The following is a 10,394-nucleotide window of genomic DNA, read 5'->3' on the forward strand; positions in this document are numbered from 1 at the left end:
GCTTACATTAACATGTGTTTTTATGAGTAGATAAAAGACACCATAACAGGTCAGATGGAGAGCTGCCGTTATAGCCCAGCACCACTGTGAAAAGTTTCCCTGCGGTGATGTGCTGTCCACCCTCACGGGACCTGGGAAAGAAAGGTAATACTGTGTCCACTCACCGGATGGAAGATCAGGAAGACAAACTTTTAACAAAGCTAATCAGGCAGGTCTAGGAAAATGGAAATGTGGTCACAGATGATGAGGGATTATCATGAGGATTGGGCAGGTGTGCATGTCTATATAGAATTTAGAAGAACATATTTTGGTGTGAGAACTTGGGCTGTCGGTGAAATCTGTGCTGTGGTCATGCCGCTGGGAAGAGATGTTCGATATGGAGAGCTGTTGACACACCCAGATGCCCAATGGATACGGTCACAACAGGGTGGTGAGGGACGCAGATGTGAGCTGGTACAGAAGAGCTGAACATGTGCAGTGGGCACAGGGAAAGCCAAGTGTATCCGAGCCACATTCCCTAGCAGACTTTTAGGCTGCTAGGGTGCCTTGGTCCTGAGGTGTCACCCTCCACGTCAACTGTCATGGGTTTAGTGTGTTTTACCAGTTTTGGATTGACTCAAGAACCAAGAAAGTCAGAGGGCACCAGTTTGAACTGGATCTAGAGAACACACTGTACTTAGAGGTGGAGGCTTTTCAGAGGCACTTTGGTATCTGGCACGTCTACCATTGGCAACCAAAGCCCACCCCATCGCCTTTGAAATCGTGCTGTGCAGAGTCCCACTTGTGTGCATCAGCTGGTCCCTTTCTCCTGAGTGCTCTTCCTGCTTCCTGTCCAGCAGGTAGCATCCTTCTCCTGGCTCCTGGCCTCCGGTCTTGGGCACTGAAATAGCCTCTTTTCCTTACTGTCCAGTTGGCCCTGGTCTCCCTAATTCCAACCCAGCACTTAGTCTCCTCTGCCCTTTCTTCTTTGCTTAGCAAAAGAGGTTGAAAACATATCCCAACTCATTTGCAACGTTAGATCTGCTGGTTGCTGGCCCAGTGACAGACATATCATAGTCACTCAGCAAACTAACGATGAACCGTCAACTCAAAGAAATCTGAACGGCCCATGATATGTTATCTTGGATTTGTGCACCTAAACATAATAAATATACTGTGAAACATTAACAACTTCAGAGTTTTCATAGAAGAGAATGGCTTCTTGGCTGCTGTGAGGCTCACAAGAAGTGGTCAGGCTGGGCCGGAATCCCACACATTATTGTAAGTTGGAACTGAGAGAGGTCAGCCTTACTGGCAGAGAGACAAACACTCTTGAGATTGACCCAGTCTCCAGTTCGTCCTAGGTATTTCTATTACACCCGTTGCTCATGCTCATCTTAACAATTCCTTCATGCTTGCAAGCATCCGGTTTGCACTGTTGACCCCATAGGATAAAGTCATTAGACCCTCCTTGACCTTTAATTGCCTTTTCTAGCTTGGGACACAGTGGTTTCCCATCATTCGAGTGTTTTTATCACCTCCTCCTATAGCCCATTCCCAAAGATCCTAGAAGACAGAAGAATGTCTTCTGGCATGTCAGCTGTTCGGAGGTGGACATGGGTTGTAAAGAGCAAACATGACAGTCAGTAGCTCCTATGCCTTGGCCAGCAGAATCTTTCTGAAGTCCTCCCTGTGCACTCAGTTCTACTGACCATGTCCACGGCTCTGTCTGGGGACTCGTCACCTCTGGCACATCCTTTCTGCCACAGCAGTGCCCCAGTGAAGGGAAGCAGAAATGAAATATGGTCTGTTTGTGTGCATGGTGCCTTTGATATTTTAGATGACCCGCCTGGCACATGTTTTCCAGCATTGGCAAATATATAATATATATATATATATATATATATATATATATATATATATATATATATATATATATATTATATATATATAAACAAGAGCTCTCAGGAAATAATAGCCTGTGTCCCAGAGCTCAGTGTGGAATAATTCCAGGTTTCCCATCACCCTCTCTCCTGTTGTGCCCAGGATGACATGACACAGAGAGATCCCAAGCCTAAGCCCTGTAGGAAACCAAGCTCACGGATGCAGAGGAGTCTGTCCCCTCAACAGGTCTATGGCATTTCCTCCCTCAAGGGGACGGTCACTTCCCAGCTCTTTATGTAAAGAACTGTTCTGAAAGGCAGACGATAACTCACGAGGCCCTGAGATTCAGACTCCAAACACCTTTACGCCCAGATTGGAAGAATTCACAATAATAAGAATATGAACCCCACGAATTGAGAACTGGTGTTTCTAAAAATCCCAGCTGAATCTTCTCTGTGCACGGCCTCACCGCCGTCTGAAATGGTACGCCCTGTCCTGTACCTATTTTACACACGAGAGCATCGTAGGTGAGCAGACAGAGTAAGGTCACCATGTCCATCAATGTGGTACGAGTAATATATTTTACTGACCCTGAAGCTCCAGTTCTACCTACGTCTGTTAGATACTTACCTGTGCACTATTTCCCAAGTATTTACTGAGTGCTTGCTTTGAGCCATACATGATTCTTGGAGCAAGGCTACAGCAGTGAACCGTTCGGACCGGAGACCTTGCCCTCTATGAGTTTATGGCCCTACAGTAACTGTACACTTTCAGTCCGCATGGCTGCGGCTTACGGCCAGATGCTAGAGTGTCTGCCCCAGTTGTGAAGACTATTCCCAAGTATTCAGGCCAAACGCATGAACTTGGGGAGAAGTTTGATGTTAGTTACTGTATTTACATTTAAAAACTAAAGTCAAAGGACTGAAAAAAGTTCCTGCTAAACTTAAAAATGAGTTTGGGGTATGAACTATCAGTTTTTCCCTGGAGGAAAAAAAAAATCCCTGAATTTTAATTCTCTTCTGAACTCAACCACATGTCAAGATAAGGAAGGTGGGGCTATAAACCAACTCAACTCCCTTGGGAGAAAAATTATATTAATAAGCTTTTTTTAAAGGATGATAATAATAAGCTATATTATTTCAAAGTGACTCGCTACCACCACCCCCTCTCTTGTTCTGACAACTGAAATTGATTTTGAAAGGAAAGGTTGTGGAGATTTTAGTAGAATACAATCCAGACATTCTAAATCTAAACCCCCTCACCAAAGAGACCATAGATCTGGAGACGACTGAGCTCTGTTGATAATGCCCTATGCTGTGTCTGACATGTGACACCCACCACATGTCATTCAACATGTGAGACAGCCCATAGATGAAGGCAATAAAGAGGGAAGGAAGAATATTAGATTGAAATCAATACAGCTTCCTTTACATTTCCCAATAGTCACAATAACTTCAAAGAGGCAGATATGAATATAATTAGTGCTCAGAACAAACAGGGAGAAGAAGAAATCTGGACCTTGTTTGATGGGCACTGGTAGAAGGATGGGTTTGGAATCCCAGACATGTTTGTTGGCAAGTCTGACTTCTCACTCATTTCTAAATCTTAGGGTGCTTCAGAGCAACTGAAGCTACATCAGTCTGGCTGTCCCTTGAGAAAAATAGCACACCCAGATTACTTTGTATCCAACTAAACAGAGCCTTTGTACTTCGATGCCTTCAGCCGGGATAAAATTTATGTTTGAAATTGTATTAGGTTGGATCCTCCAACCAGCTTTCCATTTGGATGCTTCTGTAAATTAATCCTGCTTTTAAGTATGGATACTGTTAGAAAACAGACTTAATCAACAATGCAGAGGAAATTCATACTTCAGCAAGAGCTTTCACTAGGGAGCAGGCTCCAAAGCAAGGAAAATACTGGTCTCTAATAACATTCTTTATTGACATTACTTATGGAAGTCTCTCACACATTCTGATTCTGGGTCTCCTCATCGGTAGCAGTAGAAGAAAAAATAATTACCAAGCAGGTCTTGGCTTATTCACTGGGAGTTAGACCCACCTGTGTTGAATGTTTCACATACTCAGTCTTGTAAACCTTCCCTTGGCTTTATTTGGAAAGTTGGTTCTGCTTTCTTCTTATAGATGAGGAAACTCGTGAGGAAGCTTATAGAGCCACATGGACTAACCTGTGCTTCTACAGTATGTAAAAGACAACATTTTAAGTGAAGATGAGTCCAGGGCCCTGACTCATAACCTCTGAAGGTTGACAGTCAGGAAGGCCTGCATCAGGAAGCCCGAATGCATCCATTTGCTTAGGTACAACTTCTTTGATCGCTAACACAGTGACAGAACTCCCTACCCACCCTCTTGGACTCAGTACAGTTATCATGTGCATTAGTTACTTATCCAGTTGCTATGGCAAAATACCTGATGAAAGCAACCCAAGGAAGGATGGGCGGGCTTGGATCACAGCTTGGAGGTATCACAGTAGGACAAGCCTAACAGCAGTGTAAGGCAGATGACCACATGCATCTGTAATCAGGACGCAGAGAGAGGTGAACGTGATCTGCCACTGGCCTACTCTTTCTAAACCTTTTCAGCACGGGGCCTCAGCTCACGGGATAATACTACACACATTCAGCAAGGGTTTTTTTTTTTTTTTTTCCCTCAAACCCTTCTGCAAACATCTCACACTCATAGGTGATTGTAAATTCAGTCAAATTGGCAATGAAGATTGACTACCTCAAGGTGTGAATTGATAGAAAGAAATGAATGACAAATGGTGACCATCTCTTTGCGTATGTGGTAGAAACAAAACCAAGGGGAGAATGAATTCCTTCTAGTGTTTTTCAGCTCACAAACAATATGAGTACAAAGACCAGTGTGTGTCGGTCCTATTGCTACTAAATCTCTTTTAGAGCACAGAGGCCAATTTAAGTAATTAATTATTTAGGTGTAGCATACCAGGGCTATACAACAAAAATAGAAGGAGTCAGGTAATTATTCATGAACAGAAAGTGTGTGGAATCAATTAAAAGCAGCAGGGTAACTTCAATAACTAAACTGCTAACTTTGATTCCTCTACTCGGGTCATCTCCAATTGTTTGTGCCGTGACCTTGCTCTCATATTTGATGCTAGTGATAATCTCCAAGGATTTTAGGGACACGAATTTCTCCAGAGAAAGTCTTAGCATTCAGTCCACAATGTTAAGACTCCAACAGAGAGAAAGAGAACAATTTGGTCCAGGGATTTGTCAGCAAAGACTCTTGGTAAACTCTTTTGAAGCTGTGGCAACATTATCTTGCTGTCTTAGAGTACAGGGTACGGCATACAGGTCTTCCTCCTGTTCCCAGGACAGGAAGCGAAAGACAAATGACAGATGCTGGAGAAGGGGCTAAGTGGAAAGAGCATCCTGTGTGTTCTGTGTGACCTGATACAGCAGGACAGCATCAAGACTTGATTTTGTTGTGTGTGTGTGTGTGTGTGTGTGTGTGTGCATGTGTTTGTGTGTGTATATATGTGTGTATTTTTGTGTATATATGTGTGTATGTGTGTTTGTGTGTGTGTGTGTGTGTGTATGTGTGTATTTTTGTGTATATATGTGTGTATGTGCATGTGTGTTTGTGTGTGTGTGTATGTGTGTATAGTGTGTGTGTGTGTGCTTGTGTTTGTGTGTGTATATATGTGTGTATTTTTGTGTATATATGTGTGTATGTGTATGTGTGTTTGTGTGTGTGTGTGTGTGTGTTTGTGTGTGTGTGTGTATGTGTGTATAGTGTGTGTGTGTGTGTGTGTGTGTGTGTGTGTGTGTGGTACATTAAAGACTGGAGTGGGAGAGGGTGGAGATCAGCAGCCCAGGTGTGGTGAAGGTTAGCAATTGCAGGGAGTGTCTGCAGAAGCCACCTGTGCTTTCTTCTTTCTTTCCATAGTGTTGGTGCAACATTAAAGCTGTCTGCAGGCTTATGGAGCTAAGTCTTTGGTGCACATAACTTGCTGATGCACAGAACGGGCTCTCCTTGGTGGGAGCTAATGCTTTAATAGTGTCTCCTTTGTGCTTCCCCCAGTTTAAGCCTAAGTAAAATATAATTACAGGCCAGGCTGGTAACGGCCGCGGCAGGGACTTGGCCGCCTTACCCTGTCCTGTCTCCCCGTGTTTGGCTTGTGCTGGTTCCTATTGTTGTCTGATCATCTGTATCAGTCTTTGTTGGCCAGCATTAGAAATGATGAGGATATTCACTCAATCCAAATTCCATGTTTTCTTAAAAGCAATTTAAAAATGGGTTACACTTGCTGCTCTTCCAGAGGACCCAAGTTCAATTCACCTAGACTGGGTGGCTTACCACTGTCTTAAACTCTAGCTTTAACTGGATCTGATACCTCTGGTCTCTCTGGGCAACTGCATTCACTAGACTACAGACACACACACACACACACAATTTAAAATAGTAAAATAAAATCTTAAAGATAAATAGTAGTAAATAGAAAGGGGGTCTTAAGAAGCAGCCCACTCTACTCCAAAAAAGAAACCACAGAAAAATGTGGGCGGGTTTCAGGATTTGTAGACTCAGTGGTCAGGGCCTCAACCGTGCTCCCTTTGGGTACAGCAGGTATTTTCAGTTTCCTCTCTACCCCAGACTTGCTCTCTGAGGAATAAAAAAAAAAAAAAAAAAAACTGAAATAATCACACCTACTAATCTCTGGGTGGCAATTGGTGAATTTAACAGTGCCCTGAAAATGAGACTTTCCTGTTTTATGAAGCATTTCATTCAAAGGCTCATTTGGCTAATAAAAAAAAAAAAAAAAAAAAAAAACCATTTTTCACTTGTGTTTGAAGGTAGCCCATTATTCTTTTGCGTTTGGTTGCAACCAGTTCCCCTTGAGCCGGGGTTGCTTCTGAGGATGGATCGGAGTGGCTGTTATTAGGAAGGGAAGAGCTCATGAATTCAGATCATCCTTGATGATGAAATGAGCTATAATCAAGCCTGAGATCAAAGTGCTTAAGGAGCAGCAGCCCATGAATGGGCCATAGCGCTGTGGCCTGGCTCGCTGCAGAAGAGGATTAGGAAGCTTCACTTAAGTCGCCAGAAAGGTTTCCACAGCCTAGCATGCTATGCATTTAATTGTTTATGGGATTCGTGAATGAAAGGCACTTTTGACTGACACATGAGTAGTCTCCCTCAGAGAAAACAGTGCTAGCAGATATGGGCCCGCCACCGGGAGAGAAGAGGCTTTAAATTAGTGGCATTAGCAAAAGTGAAGGTTCTTAACTCCTGGGCAGAAAGACGACCACAGGAAGATAGATGCAGAGAGAAAGGGACACAGCAAACGCAGACTTTTCTGTATTTTCCCTGTCGCTTCAGAAGCACAGATTCTCCTTCTAGGGAAAAGCCCATTCCTCTTTTTCTACATGGTGAACTTGACGCAAACCAGCCCCTGGATTGGGGCAGGAGCCCCTCCCTGCCGGGGCCTCCTAGCAGCATCATGCGGGGGCCAGAATGGAAAGCAGATGCGGTTCAGAAGCGCTCCAGAGCTTTGCCGGTCTTGAAAAGATGTCAAGGAGTATTTGCGTCCCGTCTGTGGAAAAAGCAGAGACCGGCTCTTGAAGGATGAATGAAAAATGACTACAGAGAGTTAATTTGAAACCAATCAAGCCCCAGGTTCATCTACGGCTGCCGAAATCCTTCTAGTTTAATGATGAATCACTTTCAAAGCGGTGCCGATCCTTTGGAGGGGAATTCCGCCCCTTTGCAGCTGTACAATCTGCCCTACAGTGTTGCGCTTTCTCGCCCACCTGCTCTTTGCACAACAGCGTGGACTTCCCAGGACTGAGAGTGTGCCAAGCTGGCTGAGCCCTCGCAAGGGCCTCCTCAGTCTCCAACCCCCTGAGTGTCCGTGTGCACACATCACACACTCCCAGAGGCAGGCAGAGCAGTACGGTAGAGCCACACTACCACACAGCGAAGCCACAGAATCCTGGCTTTTCAGAGAACACATTTGGATTCCCTGTGGTAGATCTGTTAGCCTAACTGAAGCAATTGCCTTGAAAGCATTACTTGCTAAGAAACATTACTAAAAACGCCACACCTGAAAACCCCCCAAATTCCCATTTCATATTCTAAGTGCAATTTTCGAAGCCGCCAGAGAATTTGGTCTACTTTAACTAGGGGTGGGGGTGGGGCGCTGACTAGCTAGGACTTAGACACGTCATTGGAAAAAACCTCTTTTAAACAAAACCAAAAAAACGCCACCTCCATTGAGCATCCCATGGCTCTTGCTTCCTCTTGATTCAAATCCCACCCATAGGGATGTTTTGAAATTCAAAGATGGTTCTACACATTTGGTTATCGACATTTTGGAGACTAATTTAATTGGAGAGAATTTGAAAAGCACGTTTAATAAGGCAGTGCCCTGCCCGTTTTTGCCATAGAGAACGTCTGGGAAGAGATGCTGAGATCCAACCCTTGGCAGTGAAAGGAACCTCACTCCCTTCTGTGAAAAGTTCTCTTTCTGCTGGAGGCATCTGAGATCCACTAGCTCATTTCCTTTAGTAACAGGAGCTTTTGGACCTAATTGTCTGTTTTACTGGAATCCAATAATCTCCTCTCAACTGAATTTAGTACAGTGTTCATGGCATAACCTTTATCTCCATCCCCAACCCTACCCCACGTTTACAACCACAATCCTCTTCCAATTCCCAGGTCACCACGAACCTCAAACTAAGGGATAAACAATGCATGCGACTCTTTTAGCGGGTGCTGCCATTACAGAGAGTAATGATGAGCTAAAGACAGGGAAGTGGATTTTATTGGGCCTAAGTGAATAAGATTTGACATTATCACCCTAGAGCATCAAACTTCACATGCTTTCTTTCTCCTCATCTTTGCCTGGCTATAAATAAGACAAAGATCCCTGTTTAGGCTGTGGCATCCTATAATTTAGAAAACTATAAAACGCAGCCCCGAGTGGTACTCAGACAGGGCTGAAGGATCTTCAGGGAGAGCTCCCATCAGCAAAGTATAAATGTGTACCTGTTTGGCCACTAGCCAGCATGCCTACAGCCCCAGGCGGACTGTGAGGCATCCCATTTTGGGGCCTACTCTTCAGCCCTCCACCTTCCTCCACCCTCAGGGACTTTCCTGTCACACGAGGCAGCTACCAGGCGGGCAACTGTCATAGACACAGCATGTTACAGGGAACACTTCCAGACCACAGGGAATTTGGCTGCATGGCGCAGAATTTTCTGCACCTTCACCTTCACCCAGCCTCTTGCTTAACAATGGGTTTAGCACACAAGGCTTGGTCAGTTTTCATTTTACTTAAAATGAGTGGGAACCCGATTGCATCTTACTGAAAATCTGAAGCAAAATTCAAAACCCTCAGAACCTCCCATAGGAAAGAGGAGGTGCCAAGAAAGTTCCGGGGTTTGTCTAGGTATCTGGTTAGACTGGATCATTCACTGACATAAGGTCAGAGCCCAACACCTTAAAGGTCACAGTGCTTTGAAGTAGAACGGTGCCCCTTCTCTCATCTGCTCAACTCACATCCAGTGGGAGCAGCCTGTCCTTTGATCAGTTCATCTATTTGTCCTCCAACTCCAGATGAAGACCCCCCAGTGTAATCCCAACTTTCCTAAGGCAGCGATTAGCCTAGAGAAGACATGGACCTTAGTCCAGTAATATGAAGCCCAGAAGTTTGATGGTGGAGTGGTGGTTGTGGGGGATATGATCCTCAAAGTAACCTGGACATTTTTCTAAGAGGAGGAGAAAAAAAAAAGAAAGAGGAAGAGAATGAAGAAGAAAACAACAAAGAAAAAGACAAAGAAGAAGAGGAGGAGGAAGAAGAAGAAGAGGAAGAAGAAACAGCCCAAGTAGAAAGCTAATAACCCAGAGGAGAGGCAGGCCTGGGAGAAGAAGGAAGAAAAAAGTCCCCATCAGTTCATTCCCAAAGACTAAGGAATCTCTAAATTTTTGTTGTTGGTGTTGTGAAATCAAAAAGAACTATATTTCTTCAAGCACGGTTTTTAGTAAGTTTAGAACAACAGCTTCCAGATGAGTAATTTAGTCAACATAAAAATAACAGTAATCAGCAGGTTCTGTTATTCAACTCTTTTTAAAATGTGTCTGTGTGTACATGTCTACTCGTGTGGGTTCAGGTATCTGAGGAGGCCACAGGGGATGTTGGATCCCTTGAGCTGGTGACAAGGGTGCTGGAAATCAAAGGCAGGTCCTCTGAAGCAGCAGTAACCACTGAGCCATCTTTCCATCCATCACTTTCTGTCATGAAGGTTTAGAAGTGAGTTTGAAACCAGCAAGGTAGAGTTTTTGTCAGTAGTAACAAGCTACTGCCTGTTTACTTGAAACAGAAATCCTTGCTATTGATTTCTGAAATGTTTTCTGTATAGTTCTTTGGAAGCACGGAATGTAGCTTTCATTTATTTCACATATTTAAAAATAAGGTAGAAGGTTTTAAATTGTTGTAGTAATTTTTTAAATGTCTTTTGTTGGGCTGGCAATGTGGCTCAGGGGATGAAG

Source organism: Micromys minutus (assembly GCF_963924665.1).
Source record: "Micromys minutus genome assembly, chromosome: 4".
Taxonomy (NCBI): Eukaryota; Metazoa; Chordata; class Mammalia; order Rodentia; family Muridae; genus Micromys; species Micromys minutus.